Source organism: Dermacentor albipictus, chromosome 1 (assembly GCF_038994185.2).
Source record: "Dermacentor albipictus isolate Rhodes 1998 colony chromosome 1, USDA_Dalb.pri_finalv2, whole genome shotgun sequence".
Lineage (NCBI taxonomy): Eukaryota > Metazoa > Arthropoda > Arachnida > Ixodida > Ixodidae > Dermacentor > Dermacentor albipictus.
In genome coordinates this window covers 398,406,442-398,423,400 of record NC_091821.1, presented here as the reverse complement: position 1 = coordinate 398,423,400, position 16,959 = coordinate 398,406,442, and the positions used below count along the sequence as shown (strand labels likewise).

The 16,959-nt window shown below is 47.5% G+C and overlaps 1 protein-coding gene across 1 annotated transcript in view; it reads left to right on the top strand.

Moving 5' to 3' along the window:
• LOC135921304 (uncharacterized) overlaps positions 1–16,959 on the top strand; it is a 208,343-nt gene that overhangs the window by 460 nt on the left and 190,924 nt on the right. The gene's annotated exons all lie outside the window — the stretch shown is intronic.

The window sequence follows — 16,959 nt, the reverse complement described above, 5'->3', positions numbered from 1 at the left end:
GGTAGAGCAGCAGTTCCGATTTTTCCGGTGAGCATTCAAGTCCGGTGCCCTCTAGATGATTTTCGATTGCCTCCACCGCTCCTTGAAGTCTGTTCTCCATATCACCCTCGCTTGCGTCTTTCGTGGTCCAAATCATAATGTCGTCTGCATAAACGGTGTGATTAATGCCTTCTATTTGGTCCAGTTTTTTCGATAGTCCGATCATGACGAGGTTGAAGAGCATCGGTGACACGACGGACCCTTGCGGCGTGCCAGCGCTGCCCATGTCCACCTGGATACTCTCCTCCTCGTCCAGTCTGATTCTGGCTGTTCTTCCCGTAAGGAAATCTCGGATAAAATTATACGTTCGTTCGCCCAGGCCGAGTTGCACGATTCTGTCGAGTATGGCCGTGTGCTTGACCCTGTCGAAGGCCTTCTTTAGATCAAGCCCAAGTATTGCTCTCAAGCCCCGCCCCGTGGTATCTATGACTTGCTCCTTTAGTTGTATCATTGCGTCTTGTGTAGAGAGCCCTCTTCTGAAGCCAATCGTGTTGCTGTGGTACAGGTCGTTTGACTCCAGGTAGCCGTTAACTCTACTCAGGCAAGCATGCTCCATCACTTTACCAACGCAGGAAGTGAGAGAGATCGGCCGCATGTTCTGTATTTCTAAGGGTTTACCCGGCTTCGGGATGAGGATCACCTCGGACCTCTTCCATTCGTCGGGTATCCCGCCGTTCCGCCAGCACTCGTTGATGTAGTCTGTCAAGCGGCTCGTTGCAAAAACGTTTTTCTGACATAACCGCTGGACCGATTTTCATGAAATTTGTTGGATTCAAGAGAGAAAGGTAAATTATAGTGACTGTTGGAAGCGGAATTTCGATTTAAGGCTTGAATTTCGTTAAAAAGATTTTCAAACATTCGAAAGTTTGAAAAAAAAAACAGAAGCACGAATTTTACAAATTCATAGCTCTGCATCAAGAATAGATATCGCGGTTCTGTAAACGACATCCATTAGACCATTCAAAGCGGGCAAATTCGGTACGTCATTTCACCTCTTACGTGAATTTGTTACGTTGGTTACAAGGGCTCTGCAAAAGGTGTTTTTCCAAATTACTAAATTTTTTTATACTCTCGTGTAACATATCAACTTTGTCCGCTTCAGATGTACTATCAGATGCAATTTACAGTATTGTTTTATTTTTATCGTTGTTGAGTTACAAGGTTGTAAACTTGATAGTATCATTTTTTTGAATATTTTCGATTTCTGCAAATTTTTAAGACAAGATTGACGACCTAGCTCGAAAATTGGAAACCATCAGTCACTGGATTTTAAGTTTTTTCTTTTAAATGGAACAAACCTCGTCAAATTCGGTGCAGCGGTTGCCGAGAAAAACGAATTCTCCTTTTACATGTATTTAGATGGGAGCAGCCGAGCTACAGCTTTCTCTTAATCGGTTTCGTAGCGGCACGTGGGCAGCGGCGTTCGACGTTGCGCCGCCAGTGCGAGTGTTGCGCGCACGCGCGTTGTTACCGCTAGCGTTACCGCTGGCCGGCCGCGTGCAAATCGTTAGGACGCACAGGTCCGAATGGAGCGGACCGTTAACGCACTGCGAAATCTGTACACTGTCACCTTCTGTGCCACTGTTCTCGCTTCGATAATCAACGTGAGACTCTCCAGTGTGCCTTAAATAGACTGGATGACAGGCCATTTACGGAAGCGAAGATCTTGGGAGCCTGGCCTCACAGTTCATTGGCCCAGAAAGCAGTTCGTGCGCTTTTTCGCTACCTGAAGGCAACGGACTTGAGTGCCTGACTATAGACATCCTACACTTAAGTTCTCTTTCTTCCCCTTTCACTCCCCATTCCCCTCCCCACGTGTAGGGTAGCAAACTGGACTCAGTCTGGTTAACCTCCCTGCCTTTCCGTCTTCCCTTCTCTCTCTCTGTCCATTTCCGAGCCGCCCGCGCTGTCGTGCACACGATGTTTTTGCTCAGCCGCTACAAAACCATCCGAGCGGGGGGCGTGGGAGGAACCGGATTTGGTAGTTCGTTGGCACGTGTGGCAAATCTGACGCCATTGTTTTTTGTTGGGCACGCTCGTAGAGCGCGGCGGGGCGGCGTGCCGGGCCGGGGAGCGAGATGGTGGTGGTAGAAACATTTTGTTCAAGAAGTTAATAAGAGAGTTGCTGTGCGCCTGAGTGGCAGCCCCTATTCCGGGACGCCATTGGAGATGGCCGCTGCCCAGGCACGGTATGTACCGCGGCGAGTCGAAAAAATAGATGCGCAGCACGCGTCAGTCGATAAGCCTCGATGGAGCTCAGCGTCACACCGCTGTCAAAACAGAGTGTTAGAACGGTGAAAAGGCTCGCTTCTTTTACTTTGTTTCCTCCAACGGTGCGCGTGGCGGTTTTGCTCGTTTTCTGTCTGCAGAAAACTGTTCTCGACGAGTTCACCTACGCATTCAATAATGCTTGCAGCCCGGCCGCTTATAACGAAGTACCTGATAAACGTTTATGCAACGCAAATGCCAGTGTTGGAGATTTAGCGAGACACAACAACACAACAGAAGAGACACGTGCACGTCGCTAATTTGCAACTGAATCACCCATTTGTAGGCCTTTTGAATAAACACGGGAAATGGCTTATTTCCCCCGTATTTATATTGCACAGTCCTGGAAATGAATCCTTCGCTTGTAAGCGCTCTGCGTGTGTCGGCTTCTCTTCTTTTGTGCTGTGTGGATTATTGCGCTGTCTATGGGAAGAACGCATGCGCAGACGCAACGCATCATTACACCGACATGTGTGCGACCGTAACCCCGTTAGTATGAGAGCATCATGCACATAAAGGGCTTCGAGCTGCCGAAGCAGAATCTAGTTGTTGCGGTGGCCATTTCCAAGCGAGCGGTCGGTCACTAATTGCAGCGTTGCACCGTAACGTTACGGACTCATACTGGCCGCTGGGGGCAGCGGGTGTCGGGGAGAGAGTTGGGGAGGGGGAGGGGGCGCTCAGAGGCTTCGGTTCGCGTCGGGGCGCGTATATCGCATCAGGGTCTATAACTTTGTATGTAGTACGCCACGGTGCGGTTGCGCCCTCCGTGATTAGCCAGCTGGTTGAACCTCTCATTACGGCCTCGTTTGCGGTGTGCTCGGAAACAACGGCAGCATTTGAATAAGACCTCGCAAAAAGAAAGAAAAGAAAGAAGACCCCGGTGATGCTAACCGCGGCTAGCGCTATCCAGGCGTTGCGATTTCAGCTCTATAAGGAATAGAAGTCTTTACGACAGCATGTTCGGAGCTGCCGTACATTAACCTTTGGTTAGAGCAACGTGATAAATATCCTGCCGGGTATCATTTGCTGAGTTGGCAGCCTGAACGATCTAAACAAGGAAAATGACCACTACTGTTGCTGTATCTTTTGTTTTAAACTGTCGCCGAAGACGTTTTTCTTGTTCTGTTTGCTTTATGGCGGGGTGGGCTTAACTCAGGTGTTTGTTACGTCTTCGCCCTATAATTTGGTTTATCCCGCTCAGGTACAGGCAAATTGATATCAATAAAAAATGCACCGATAAAGATACAGATATTGAGAGGACCAGCGTCATGTTGTCCTTTCAACGTATAATTTTTTGAAATCCAAAGACAGAGAAGCGACAAAAATCGTTCCTCGAAGCAATTTTTATTGCCAACAAGTGTGTTAAGAACGTAAAAAAAAACAAGAAAAAACAGTTGTTCTAGTTTAAATAGATAAAAAAAAGCACCATCAGCACACACGAGGACAAACAAACCGTTAAGGGACTTTTTATAGGTTAAACACCGCTTTTGTGTGCCCAAATTTAGAGGTCGAGATGTAGCAGGGTGTTATTGGTTGCCACGCTGATGTTGCATTTTCGGGTCATCTCGCGGTACTCGAAGAGTACTTGTGCGAGTACGCAAATATCCAGGTCAAATGAAGGCATTTTTTTTTCGAAACTTGTTGGAAAACGCCTGACTAAAGCATTCTATATCTTTGTGCATGCATTTGACTTCATATCCTGTATGAATATTTGACGTAATTGCATTCTAGTTAATTTCGAAAAAGGACGGAAGGCACTCCGCACTATGTTGTGCGAGGGTTCTGCGGAGGATAGCCGTCATGCCATACTTTTTCGTGCCCTATTCCTCGTTCCAGCATGCCTCATCAATTAGCTGAAGCTATGATCGAATGACGATGGTTTCGTTTAAAAAGGTGCGCGCCTTGAAATTCTTGCACGGCGGGCAGCTCAGGCGAAGTAAAAAAAAATTAAAATATGGGGTTTAACGTGCCAAAACCACTTCCTGATTATGAGGCACGCCGTAGTGGAGGACTCCGGAAATTTCGACCCCCTGGGGTTCTTTAACGTGCACCTAAATCTAAGTATACGGGTGTTTTCGCATTTCGCCCCCATCGAAATGCTGCCGCCGCGGCCGGGATTCGATCCCGCGACCTCGTGCTCAGCAGTCCAACGCCATAGCCACTGAGCAACCACGGCGGGTTCAGGCGAAGTAGTTGTAGTGCAGTGGTTTCGACGTTTTGGTTGAATTTTACGGAGTCTGAAAGTTTCGTATACGGATTCATCAGAAAATGCGCATTGAAGTAATAATTTGTTCGTTCACAAAAGTTCCAAAATTCGTACGTCTGGAAAAGGTTTAGCTTATTAAAGGTTATTGCTCACCTACTCAAACAATTAGTGGCACCGTTTGATGCACGAAAAGTTCTGAAGTACGCAGAACGGTAAGGGATGCATTTGTGCAGTATGACAAGCTGTAATTAAATCAATTTCGCAGTATTAGACAAATCGTTAGAGGACCTCGCGGTGAACCACACGGAAAATGGCCACAGACCTGCACAATCGGCTGTAGCCTGAACTGCTGTTTATATAGTGCTACAAGGTGCTGCTGTGCGGCGCTAGTGACCGGTTGTGATTGTGTGTTTGTCCTCCCTTACTCTCTTTCTCTTTACTTTCATATCTCTTTGCCTTCTTCTCACCCCTCTACCCAGCGTAGAGTAGCAAACCAGATATTCGCTTCTGGCTAACCTCCCCGCCTGCAAGCTTTCTTCTTTCTCTCTCTAGATGAAAAAGAAAAAAAAAAGTTCGCGTTTGTGAATAGTGCTATTCTATTCGAGAACCGAATCGAGCAGGCCGGTATTCTCTTCGCTATTCGGATATTTCGAATATTCGCAGACCTCTCAAATTTATTTGTGTCGCCCGTGATTAAACCGGCGTGGCAAGGGCGTTGTTCTTTGTTCCAGAAACGCAGCGAAATGAAGCGCAGGCGTTAATTTCTTCGTGCTCTTCGTGACCTCAAGGGTAGACGTCTGCAGGTCGGCCGCATGAGCCGATATAGCTTTGCTTAAAATAGACTTTCACCGAACCATTCCATGTGCACCGCTCATCAAATGAAATGCGATAGGCTAGCGTGAGGCTGCTTTGGCACTTTCTTTATTTTTGGGCTGCAGGTGGGCTCTGGCTGGGCGCACTGAGCTGAAGCATCTCTGTGTCACGTCAAAGCGACAGTGCTTGTAATGCGTCCTAATATTCACTCAGGGCCCCTTGGAGGTCACCCAGCTCTCACCGGTAAGGCAAGTTCCCATCGCGCTGCGGTCCGAGTGTCACGTTGCAATCGCTGAACTCTGTGCGCGCGCGGGAAACAGGAATATTACCGGAGAAATACCACGACTGTACCGGGCGATAACTTGGGTTACGAATAAGGGGGGGTTTCTTCGACGTATTTGCGGTTAGCGCTCTGGAAGGATTGCTTCCCAGAGTGCATGCACACGTTCGAAGCGACCAGCGCAAAACCTCGAAAAGACGTGAAGGAACAGTAAGATCTATTTCCGCTCACTCTCGGATACCTGTAGATTGCGGGAATACTTTCCGTGGGTAACTACATAATATAGAATAAAATTTGGCAGCAATAAAAAGGAGTCACACACTAGGCTTACATTGGACGGTAAACTTTACTTCAAGCATTTAAGCCTAATACTGATATGGATAAAATTCACTGTGTTCCGCTGCACTGAGCCATCAATTTTGCAATGCTGTAGCGTCCACAACAGTCACATGTCGGTAAAGTACTCGGTCTATTTTAGGATTACCCTTTCACCTCTCTACAAACGAACAAACAAACAAAAAAACAATAACCAAAGCATCTTAAGTTTATCTCACCTTGTCGAACCATGTTTATTAAAAAAAGCCCAATTAAGAATGCCAGTCTCCGGTTCCCCGCAACGTCCCTGGTAATTAGGCCACCCCGTGCTTCCCCGCCTTTTGCGCCGCTTCAATGCCGCGCACGACGCTCCGAGATTACAAATGCGGAACAGATGGGGCGCTGCGAGTGGTGTAAAGTTTCGATAGAGCCGAACTCATTTGCCGCACTGTGGCCGGAGACCCTGTCTGTGTTTTAGGCTTTATGACCACTCCACGCGCGGCGCTGGCAATTATCCCGACCCGGCGAAAACTCAGTCAGTTCGTGCTCGCGTCAAGAAACAAACAATGACGCATGCACTCGAGCCAGGAGCGGGAAGTTTGTTTACTTAACTGGCCACCATGCTATAGATGCTGAGCCGAGCACTGGGCGTACGATGGCGATACCGATGGATGATAATAACAACCGTAAGAAAAGAGGCGAGGGATAGTAAAGACGTTGCGTTGGGTGAAGGAGTACCAGGCGCTGATTCGCATTTCAAAAAGGAAAGGAAAGTTTGAAAGTAAAAGTGAAAAACAGAAGAGGAAGGATAGCGGTACATTTCATAGGCAAGCGTAAACGCTTTCGGAGTACGCGGAAGCGTTGGAACGTTCTACGCGGAGGCGCATGCACTCTCCTCTTTCGCGGTAATTACCTACGTACCGTAAATTCTCGGAAGCCAGCTTGCCTTTGATTCAGTCTGTCAGATGCTGTAGTGCAAATAAAACAATAACCTTGACACCCTCCGTGCATTTGGCACTGACAAGTCCCACATGTCATAAATCACCACCCTTTACTACTAAGGCTAATTGAACCGTCATCCTCACTAGCTATATCTCAGGAAGATATCAAAATACTCCTTTCTGGTCTACAATTAAAGCTTTTACTTTTCGTTGCTCTCATTTAAATAACGTTGCCTTTATTTGTCTTCTACTTATATAGCAATATATTTCTATGTAAACAATTTACGCGGGGTGTTTGCTCTCCAACGTAATTTGCGGCGTTTCCTGCTTCGGAATGTTAGCTGCAGCTTATAAAAAATTGCATCGTGTTAGTTCAAAATATTTTTTATATCTGTGCGTGAATATTCCGTAGCGCTTACGCTGTGACGGAATATGCGTACATAAGCGATAAGAGTAAGGGTAAACAAAGGAGCTCGATTTTTTTGTTAGTGGCAACCATTCGTGTCAAGCAGACATACAATAAATCAGAGCAAGCATATGGGAAAATTAACGGTTATGTTTAAGTGAAAAGTATAAATATTAAAAAAAACAAAATGAAAGTGTATGATGAAAGGCAGCCTACAGGCAGATGGGAGCCGAACCCGCGCCCTCCGCATTACGCACGCGGTGCCCATCCTTAGAATTGTCGGGGGGAGTGACTGTCCTCCGCTTACCTTTTCGTGGGCACTTGTGTATGTGTAGACGGTTAGATCCGGGAGTGTTAGCCAGCGCCATTCATCGGCAATGGCGCCGGACGTTGTAGGGGTTGGAGGACGGACTTCGAGATGGAAAACCACAACTTGGGGGGATTTATTTACATATTATATACAGGGAGGTGAGCGACAAGTACCAGACGCACAGTCATTACGGGCCAGCAGCAACTCGGACGCTGCGGCCCGCGGCAAGAGGTTCGAGAGAGGTGAAACAGGGAATCAGGGCATGTCCCAGAATCTCAGGTCTCTCTGGAAGGCTTCTTATAAGCCCTTCGAGCACTGCAAGTCACGTCATGTTTGACCAATGGGAGAGTCCACTCCGATGACGCCACTTTCAGCCAATGGTAGGCGCCCGTGTCGTGGTGTCACACCTGGCGGCTTGCTGCGGTCTTGCATCGCAGACTGGCAATGCACTTCGAACAAAGAGAAGGGGAGGGCTGCACCTGCTTCATTGTCGGATGCCCACCTGCTAATCCCGGCGGCGCACGAACTTGTTGGCATGTAAACTCGTTGCCTTAAACTTGTCTGCTCGGCCGCTTCTCTGGAATGCGCTTCCTGCTTCTGCATTCCTCAATTAGCTGTGCTGCCATCCGATGTGGTCTGGGGAACTCGAAGTAGCCTCAGGAAACGGCGCCATATCTAACAGCTCGTCCTCGCCCCGGTAGTTCTGAATGGCCGGTGAACTCAATTCGCTGGCCATGAGGAACGCTGAAAGAAGCTGCAGGGTACTGGGGTCGAGCCACGTTTGACAACCCTCGGGATCCTGGGCCTTGGAGAACATACGTCAAACAAACCAAATAACACAGCGCTGCCCCACGTGTAAGCGCAGGCTCTTCACCCCTGACTCGCCAGGCTATTACTGAGTCAAAATGAACCCTGATCTTTTAGTTCCCCAATTTCGACAAAACAGTTGTAACCACCCTCCCAAACAGCTATCCATTTCTCCTCGATTGCCGACAAGACCAGAGTACTATTGTTGTTGCAAAACAAAAGGGTCGCCGACGATGCAAACAACAAATGAAAACAGCCGAACATAACTTAAGTGGCCTAACCACACGAACAGCATGTTTCCAATCTATCGCAGTGGCGTACTTATCGCACGTAATGGTGCCACTGAACAATCTGGTCAACCTCACAAGTACGTAATCACAAGCGCACTAGCCTTGTGGTCACTAAACAAAACGCGTACTTGCGTTGAAGGCAAACTTTTCACTTACGCTTACTCACGTTTTTTCCCTGAAGGTCCTACAGGACACGTGACGTAAACGAACAATTAAACTTGCGGGACTTACACACTCCGCAGAACTCTTAAAATAATGCGTCTTTTAATAACTCGTTCCACGCATACTTATCAGCGAAGTCAGAATACGGCTGCCCTCAACACACACGAGCAACCCAGTCATAAATCTGCTTCCTTCCGTCCACACAGGACACGCGCTAATGGAACTAAAAACGCTTCTCAGTGCAAATCATGCACTCACTGAAAATCTACGCGCTTAACCTTAGAAAATTGAACACTTAAAAAGAAAGAAGGTTAAATAACACACGCGCTTTACGATAGGCCTCTCACGATAACCTTGACCCTCAGGTTACACACACACAAAAGCCTATCTACTTATTAATGAGCATCTCGCGAGACTACATGTTTACTTCAAACGCATCTTTCAAATCTCGGAGCTTCTCAAACAAATCATAAGCAGAGCTCATACCTTACCCCTTGAAAGAAATCCTAGTCTCAAATCGCGAAAACTTTCCGATGCTCAAAAATAAAAAAAAAAACACGTTTCACTTCTACGGAAGCTCTTGGCCTCCCTTTGCAAACGCTTACGTCTGACTCATACTTTGAGTCTAACCCGGGGTGGACGTGGTCTGAAAGCTACTCTGGCTGCCGAGAGACAACAAAAGGGCTGATTCACTATCAGCTCCCCCAAGACGTTACGGTCTCCTGCCAATTTGCGTCCTCGCGCCCCGCTTTCAACACGAACTCGATTGACCGCGTCGCTACTCCCCACCTGGTCTCGTCCTGCCACCTTGCGTTTCTTCGAACTGCACGCTGAGCTATGAAAAGAACTACGGAACGACGAGGAGATTAACAGCCTCGTGCCCTTTGTCCGCGTCCGTGCAGAGCATTCTTCGCGGTGCCCCTTTGACCGGTGGCTCGACCATTCTGGATGCGTCAACATCGTCCTTGACGACCGCACCTTTTTCCTCGCGCCCTGCCCATTTGGGTTTCTCGCCATCTTTGGCGGCGCCTCATTAGTTACCGACTTTCGGTTTTTACTGCGCTTCTTTTTACGGCGCTTTCTCTTTGCACTCGTTTTCATGTCGCCTCGTGCCTCGTGCTGGCCGGTACACATTTCGTCGGCCCGGATCGGCCTCCTACCCGCACAGTCTGAGTGATTCTTACTTAAACCAACACTCTCTCTGCCTCGACTGGCGGACAGCTCAACCGACTCTGGCACAATGCAGTAGGCTTTACTCGAGTAAGACAACTCGCACTCTTGCGAACTGCCCTCTACTACATTGCCCAGCTCACGCTGTGAATCGGCACACAGCCCGTCGGTATCGATCGCTATCTCACGCGCACAGTCCGAATGATTAATAACTGGATCATTCCTCTCTAGGCTATCTAGACTGGCGGAGAGCCGCACCGATCCCTGAACAATGCAGTTGTTCTCTCGTGAGCTACGGAGCTCGCCACCCCGAGAACTATTCTCAACTGCATCGTCCAGCTCGCACTTCACTTCTGCACGCACATCTGGCTCTACATGGGTGCTCGCTTCTGTCGGGTCAGAAGTGCCCTTCTCTTCGCTAGCAACCTCGCTAACATTACCAGCGACGCACACGCTCGGTAACTGTGCCAATTTGTTCGCAGCTGGCCTAGCTGTCTCCACAGTCATCTGTTGGCACAGCACCTCGTCGCTCTCACTACGGCCTTTAACGGCCTCTGTTGCCACTAAGGCATCGTTAGCAGCTAGCGTTTTCCCTTCACTTATGAATCGGCAGCCAATCTCACAGGCACTACTCTTTTCGTCGGCTTCTCGCGAAAATCTACTCGATGCTGCCTCATTCTTTCGCTCTGTACTACCTACAGAATTCTCAGACAGCCGTTGTCTCTGTGCCAATAACTGATCACAATACTGTATCTCTTTGATCAGTGCTGCCTTCTCTCTCTCATACTTTTGCTCTCGCTCAAGCTTACGTTGATTCTCACGTTCGCGTGCCTTCTCACGTTCGTGACGCTGACACCTAAGAGTAAGTTCTTGAAGCTCATGCTTCCGTTCATTCTCGCGTTCTTCACGCTTATGCTTACTCCTAAGTTCACGACGCTGTCGCAAACGTACACGACGCTCTCGCTCCCGTGGCTCCTGTATCACTTCCCAAGCAAGCTCAATGCTTTTATCATCATTGCCACTATCGTTAATCGCCGTTATGATAGCTGGCGTTTCCATCCGTTCGTCCGCCTCAACTCCCAAATCGTCGCACACCAACAACAAGTCTAACCTCGTCAACCTTCTAAGATCCATGGCAGCTACCCCGACAGGTGGTTAAAACTGTTTTCCTTAATTAATTTGTGCAAACACACAATGCAACAAACTCCCGATTCCCAGAACTATCAAAATTGAACACACAACCTTTGAGTCTGGCGAATCATAAGGAAAAAAACCACGCGCTCACTTACGGTTGCAGCACCCTGCCATCCGGTTCGTTCGTCCGCTGTTGCCGGTTCCTTCCGGACTCCCTGGGTCGAAGGCTCGCTCCTTCTTCGATACTCCCAGTCTCTTCGGACCTCTTTCGACGAAGGCTCTCTCTTCTTCGCTCTTCCCGGTTCTTTACGATCTCTCTCGACGAAGGTTGATTCGTAGCGCTGCCACCAGCTGATGCATTCGGAGGCGATCCTACCGCTGCCAACCAGATGTAGGGGTTGGGGGACGGGCGTCGGGATGAAAGCCCAAAACTTGGGAGTATTTATTCTACATTATGTACAGGGACGGTGAGCGTCTAGTACCAGACGCACAGTCATTACGGGCCAGCAGCAACTCGGACGCTGCGGCCCGCGGCAAGAGGTTCGAGAGAGGTGAAACAGGGAATCAGGGCATGTCCCAGAATCTCAGGTCTCTCTGGAAGGCTTCTTATAAGCCCTTCGAGCACTGCAAGTCACGTCATGTTTGACCAATTGGAGAGTCCACTCCGATGACGCCACTTTCAGCCAATGGTAGGCGCCCGTGTCGTGGTGTCACACCTGGCGGCTTGCTGCGGTCTTGCATCGCAGACTGGCAATGCACTTCGAACAAAGAGAAGGGGAGGGCTGCACCTGCTTCATTGTCGGATGCCCACCTGCTAATCCCGGCGGCGCACGAACTTGTTGGCATGTAAACTCGTTGCCTTAAACTTGTCTGCTCGGCCGCTTCTCTGGAATGCGCTTCCTGCTTCTGCATTCCTCAATTAGCTGTGCTGCCATCCGATGTGGTCTGGGGAACTCGAAGTAGCCTCAGGAAACGGCGCCATATCTAACAACGTGCAACATCCTTTCTAACGCACGCTTATCGTGGTACGCGAACAGTTCACATATCGCACGCCTTCTATGCCGCGTTAGCTTCTGGCCATAAGAATTAGTCAAGGTAGCTGTTTTTTATGTAAATCAATTATTACACATGCTAAAACGAATGCTCATACTTCTGCTTGCGACAGACAGAAGTAATTTATGTTTACGAGTCCTTTATTCAAAAAGAAAGAGAAAATTTCCGGGTGTACATATGAAGGGAGTTGACGTCAGCCGCACGGGTAGAATGTTTTTTTTTTGCGCTTTCCTACAAGGGCCAGATACCCGTGTAAAAAAGAACTGAATTGAACTCGTAAAGTATGCTTTGCAATAAAATCGTGGGACGTTTCAAATGCAAACAAGAAATGCGATGATAATCGTGCTCCCAACTTTTGGCACGCACCCGCAGCGAGAGAGTGGCCAGGAAGCTGGCAATACAAAGAGAAGATTGGAACAGTACTAAAATAGAATGAAGATACTCATGGCTTCACGTTATAATTTACATAAATGCTTATTGATTAAAAATAACTGACAGACATCAACCACCCAGTTAGTTCGCTTGAAAAGCGGGAGCTAGAGCAAGTTTACCACTGCAATCTGCACAAGCCCTATAGACAACGGGAATCAATTTGTGTCTATGGCGCTGACGGTATCCGAAGATATCCCGGTAGAGCTTCCAGGGCTTGTGTCAGAGACGGACGGAGAAGCCTGCGATTTACCAGTCTGGTTTCCAAAGCTCCGCTAGCACATTACCAGAAAGGCGAGTTGTAGCGGCTCTTGCATTAGTTTCATAACATATTTTTTCTTGGACAAGCCAGGCAAGACGTCTGTCTCTACGCAAGACATCGAACTATCCTCCTCAGACCAGTGCTGTCCAAGGCGCACCGCGTACCACTGCGTCAACGCGAAATTATAGCGGCTGAAGCAAAGACAATTCCAGCAGAACTCATCTCACCATGAATGTCGACGTTAATGCGATGAGCGCAGAAACAATGTAGCGGCGCAAAATATTGAAAACGTAGAGGCTCACGTCACGCGCGGAGAGGAGATGGTTTTCCCTATGTGAAGCCGGGCACATTGTGGTGCAGGGTACCACTATGTGCTATACCACTATATACCACTATAGCTGTGGTGGCTGTGGGGCAACGGAAGAGGATATGTTCTACACTGACGTTGGAGCACGGGCAATTTGGGCAGGAAGGGTCCGAGCGAATTGCCACGTATAGGCGCCATGCGGCAGGCGAAAACTTCGGCAAATTTCCGTTAGGTTCAAGCTCGGTGTTCTCTCTCCGTTCTGGCGCCGAGGTCACCCGCGGCGCACCGTCAGCGGGAGCTAAAAGCTCACATGTGGAGACAGCAACAGTCTATGTTTCGCTGGCGCGCGCGCGCGGGTAGCGTTAGTTCGCGGATGGAGACGTGTTGCCTGAGGCCAGCTTTCTTAATTAAAATTATCAGAAGGCCGCGATCCTTGGTCTTTTGGCACGCATATGGGTTCTCTCACATATAATTTGCAAATTTAGATTTTGTAGCGGACGCGCTCAATTTCGTTATACCGCTGTCGTCTGCATTTTCATTCCAGAGTGCTTCTTTTCATTTGTGCTTAGCCATTTTTACTTTTCTTTTGCACAGAAAGAAGATGTAGCCCAAAAAGAGCCACATAGACAAAAGGTAAATTCTGACGCCAACTCGGACAAAAAGTAGCCCAATTTGGCTATCAATAGCCCAATCTGGCAACCCTGCAACTGAGTTCGGCTCTTTCCATGGATGGCTCTTTCGGAACGTAACACTACTCGCAGCTCCCCCTGTGTTCCTCATTTGTAACCGCGCCGCGGCGTGCATGGCTGTGGAGCGACGCAAAACGCGGGGAAGCACGGGGTGGCCTAATTAGCCGCGACGTTGCGCTGAAGTGGAGACTGGAGTTTTTAATTGGGCTTTTTAATAACCATGTGTTGACAAAGGGAGAGAAGCTTAGGATGCTTTGCTTATCTTTTTCATATAAAGAGGTGAAAGGGTAATCCTAAAGAAGTAGACCGGACGCTTAACAAAAGAAAGACATGTGACTCTGTTGTGAACTCTACAGCATTGTAAAATTGATGGTTCAATGTAGAGGAACACATCGCATTTAATCCGTGTCGGTATTAGGCTTAAAGGCTTGAAGCAAAGTTTACCGTCCAATGTAAACCTAGCGCGTCACCTTTTTTTCCTTCTTTTCATTGCTGCCAAATTTTATTCTATATTAGCTAACCACGGAAAGCCTTCCCGCCATCTACAAGTATGCGAGTGTGCACGGAGATAAATCCTACTGTTCCTGCGCGTCCTTTCGACGTTTTGCGCTGGTCGCTTACCGTTATACCGTTAGTACTGGTATTTACAGATAGTACTGGTCATTACAGTAATGCTAACTAAGTACAGATTTGTTGTACAATCACTCATGCTCTGAACTTTCCTGACAAGAACTGAGAGACAGATGAAGTGGTATTTTGTGGCACCGAAATTAAGAACGACAAAGAACATGCAGCGAAGTAAGGACGCAATCCAAACCCCCATTTTCGAGCTCTCAAATAAATCTACATCAACCTTGTGTGGCTCAGAGATTTAATCGCGAAAAATTTACTCTTTTATACCACATTAGAACTATAGTTCCATCTACACGGAGTAGAGTGGACGATCCTCGTCCCCGCTTTACGTGATTGCCATCAGGACGTCGGAACACTGAATGCAGTGATGACCGCTGTTTATAACACGCTAACAAAGGTGTCACTTCACGCGCGCGTGCGTGTGTGTGTGTCTACATGACGGCCGTACCTATACATTAGCTTTGAAGTACCTTTGCATGTTACTCGCCGATGCCCTTGAGAACGTGCCCTTGCTTCCCGTATTCGTATGACAACTTCAAGTAGATATTTCCATTTTATCGGGGACAAAAGAACGAGATCTGACGCTACAGAAGCAGCTGAAGTCTAATACTGGTTCCACGCGGCCACTTTTGATCGCGATCAAGCCCGATTCGGATCGAAATTATCGACTGTGATTGGCTCCCTCACGTAGCTTATCCAAAGGAGTCAATCGCGACCGGAAAATTTGATTCCTATCGAGCTTGATCGCGATCAAAAGTACGCCGTGCGACACCCGTCTAAGTCTTGAAGGGAAGGCGGCCTATGCGAGTTCCAGTGTGGTCATCTGAAGGCCTATCTCTGACATCAGACTGATGCGAAAAGCAGTTCGACATAAGCCAGCTGGTTTAGTTCGCGCTATCGGCAATGCAAGACGCGGTGCAAGTCAAAGAGTTTTGTGTTTTTTCCTGGATGTATGTACCTGGCGAATCCGGATCGCGTACGAGAACACCGTTTCGCTCTTTTCTGCGTCGCTTTCCCAGCACGCACACACTTATCGCGTCCCATTTGACTTCATCCAACTGAGACACAGCGGGGAAATGTTTGCTCGCCCAGTCGACTCCTTCCTCTCGCGTCCTCCTTCCTACAATCTCTCCATGCAAAAGCAGAGAGAAAGAGAGAAGTCCGTGCACGGAAAGCAGCATGACGGCACGCTCCAATGCGGACTCGCATTGCTCAAGCCCGCGAAGTCGGCAAATACGTTTCCATTGCGATAGTCTCAAATGCGTATGGCTATCTTGCCGGCAAGAAAAACAAAAGAAGAAATTGGTGGGCGACATATCTCCATTACAAAACCGACACCGCCTGGCGTTCAGAGGAAAGAAACTTGGCCGACTGCACATGGCGTGGTCGGGCGAGGCTGTTGGAGCGCGCTTCTTCTCGACGCCTGTTTTCATCTTCCTCTTTATTTCTTCACCTATAACACTCGGCGAGAAGGTGGAACTACATAGCTCATCATCAGGACTCCCACACATACATTGTGACAGCGGAATACATATATATATATATATATATATATATATATATATATATATATATATATATATATATATATATATATATATATATATATACACACACACTTGTTCCCGCGGTTGTTAGAGCACAGTTTCAACCTCATTTATATATATATATATATATATATATATATATATATATATATATATATATATATATATATATATATATATATATATATATATATATTTATATATATATATATATACATATATACAAATGAGGTTGAAACTGTGCTCTAACAAGAGCGGGAACAAATAATCAAATAACATTTTTTTCTTGAATATCCGCTGAGTCATTATGAATAGTTACACAGAAGGGACAGGATTACTTGTAGCATGCTTCATTCGCCTTATCTATGTCTCTCAGTTTAAAATGAGGATGGCGTTCCATGATGCATACTCTCTTGTATACCGACAGCTTCAAAGTGGAAAAGCATGTAGCGCTATTTCACTCCCGTTTGCTGATTCTAGACAACTAAACGCCAAATCGTGTCCCTACAAGATCGAACATTCGGTGACCATCAGGGCTTCCACCAAATAATAGTCACTACAGCGCAGGAATTGAAGCGCAGTTTGTACGTTACAAAACACGCTCTTTTATAACAAGGCAATGGGGTCGTTGATCGAACATTCGTCGGTTGCCACCCATCGCTTGACGGCATTACTTCACAGGAACACCGGCGGCTTAAATATTTGTATCACTGACAGTATCAGTAGCAGTATCAGTCGTAGCGTCAATGCTTGCGTAACTGGGAGTTCGATAGGTAAAGGGAAATATGGTTGAAGGTCTCCTATCTTTGGCGACTGGAAAAACAGAGAGATCTATTCTTAATGACAACTGTACCCGAAAAGCGAAGAAAGCATAAACTGCCGTTATTTATTTTTAATG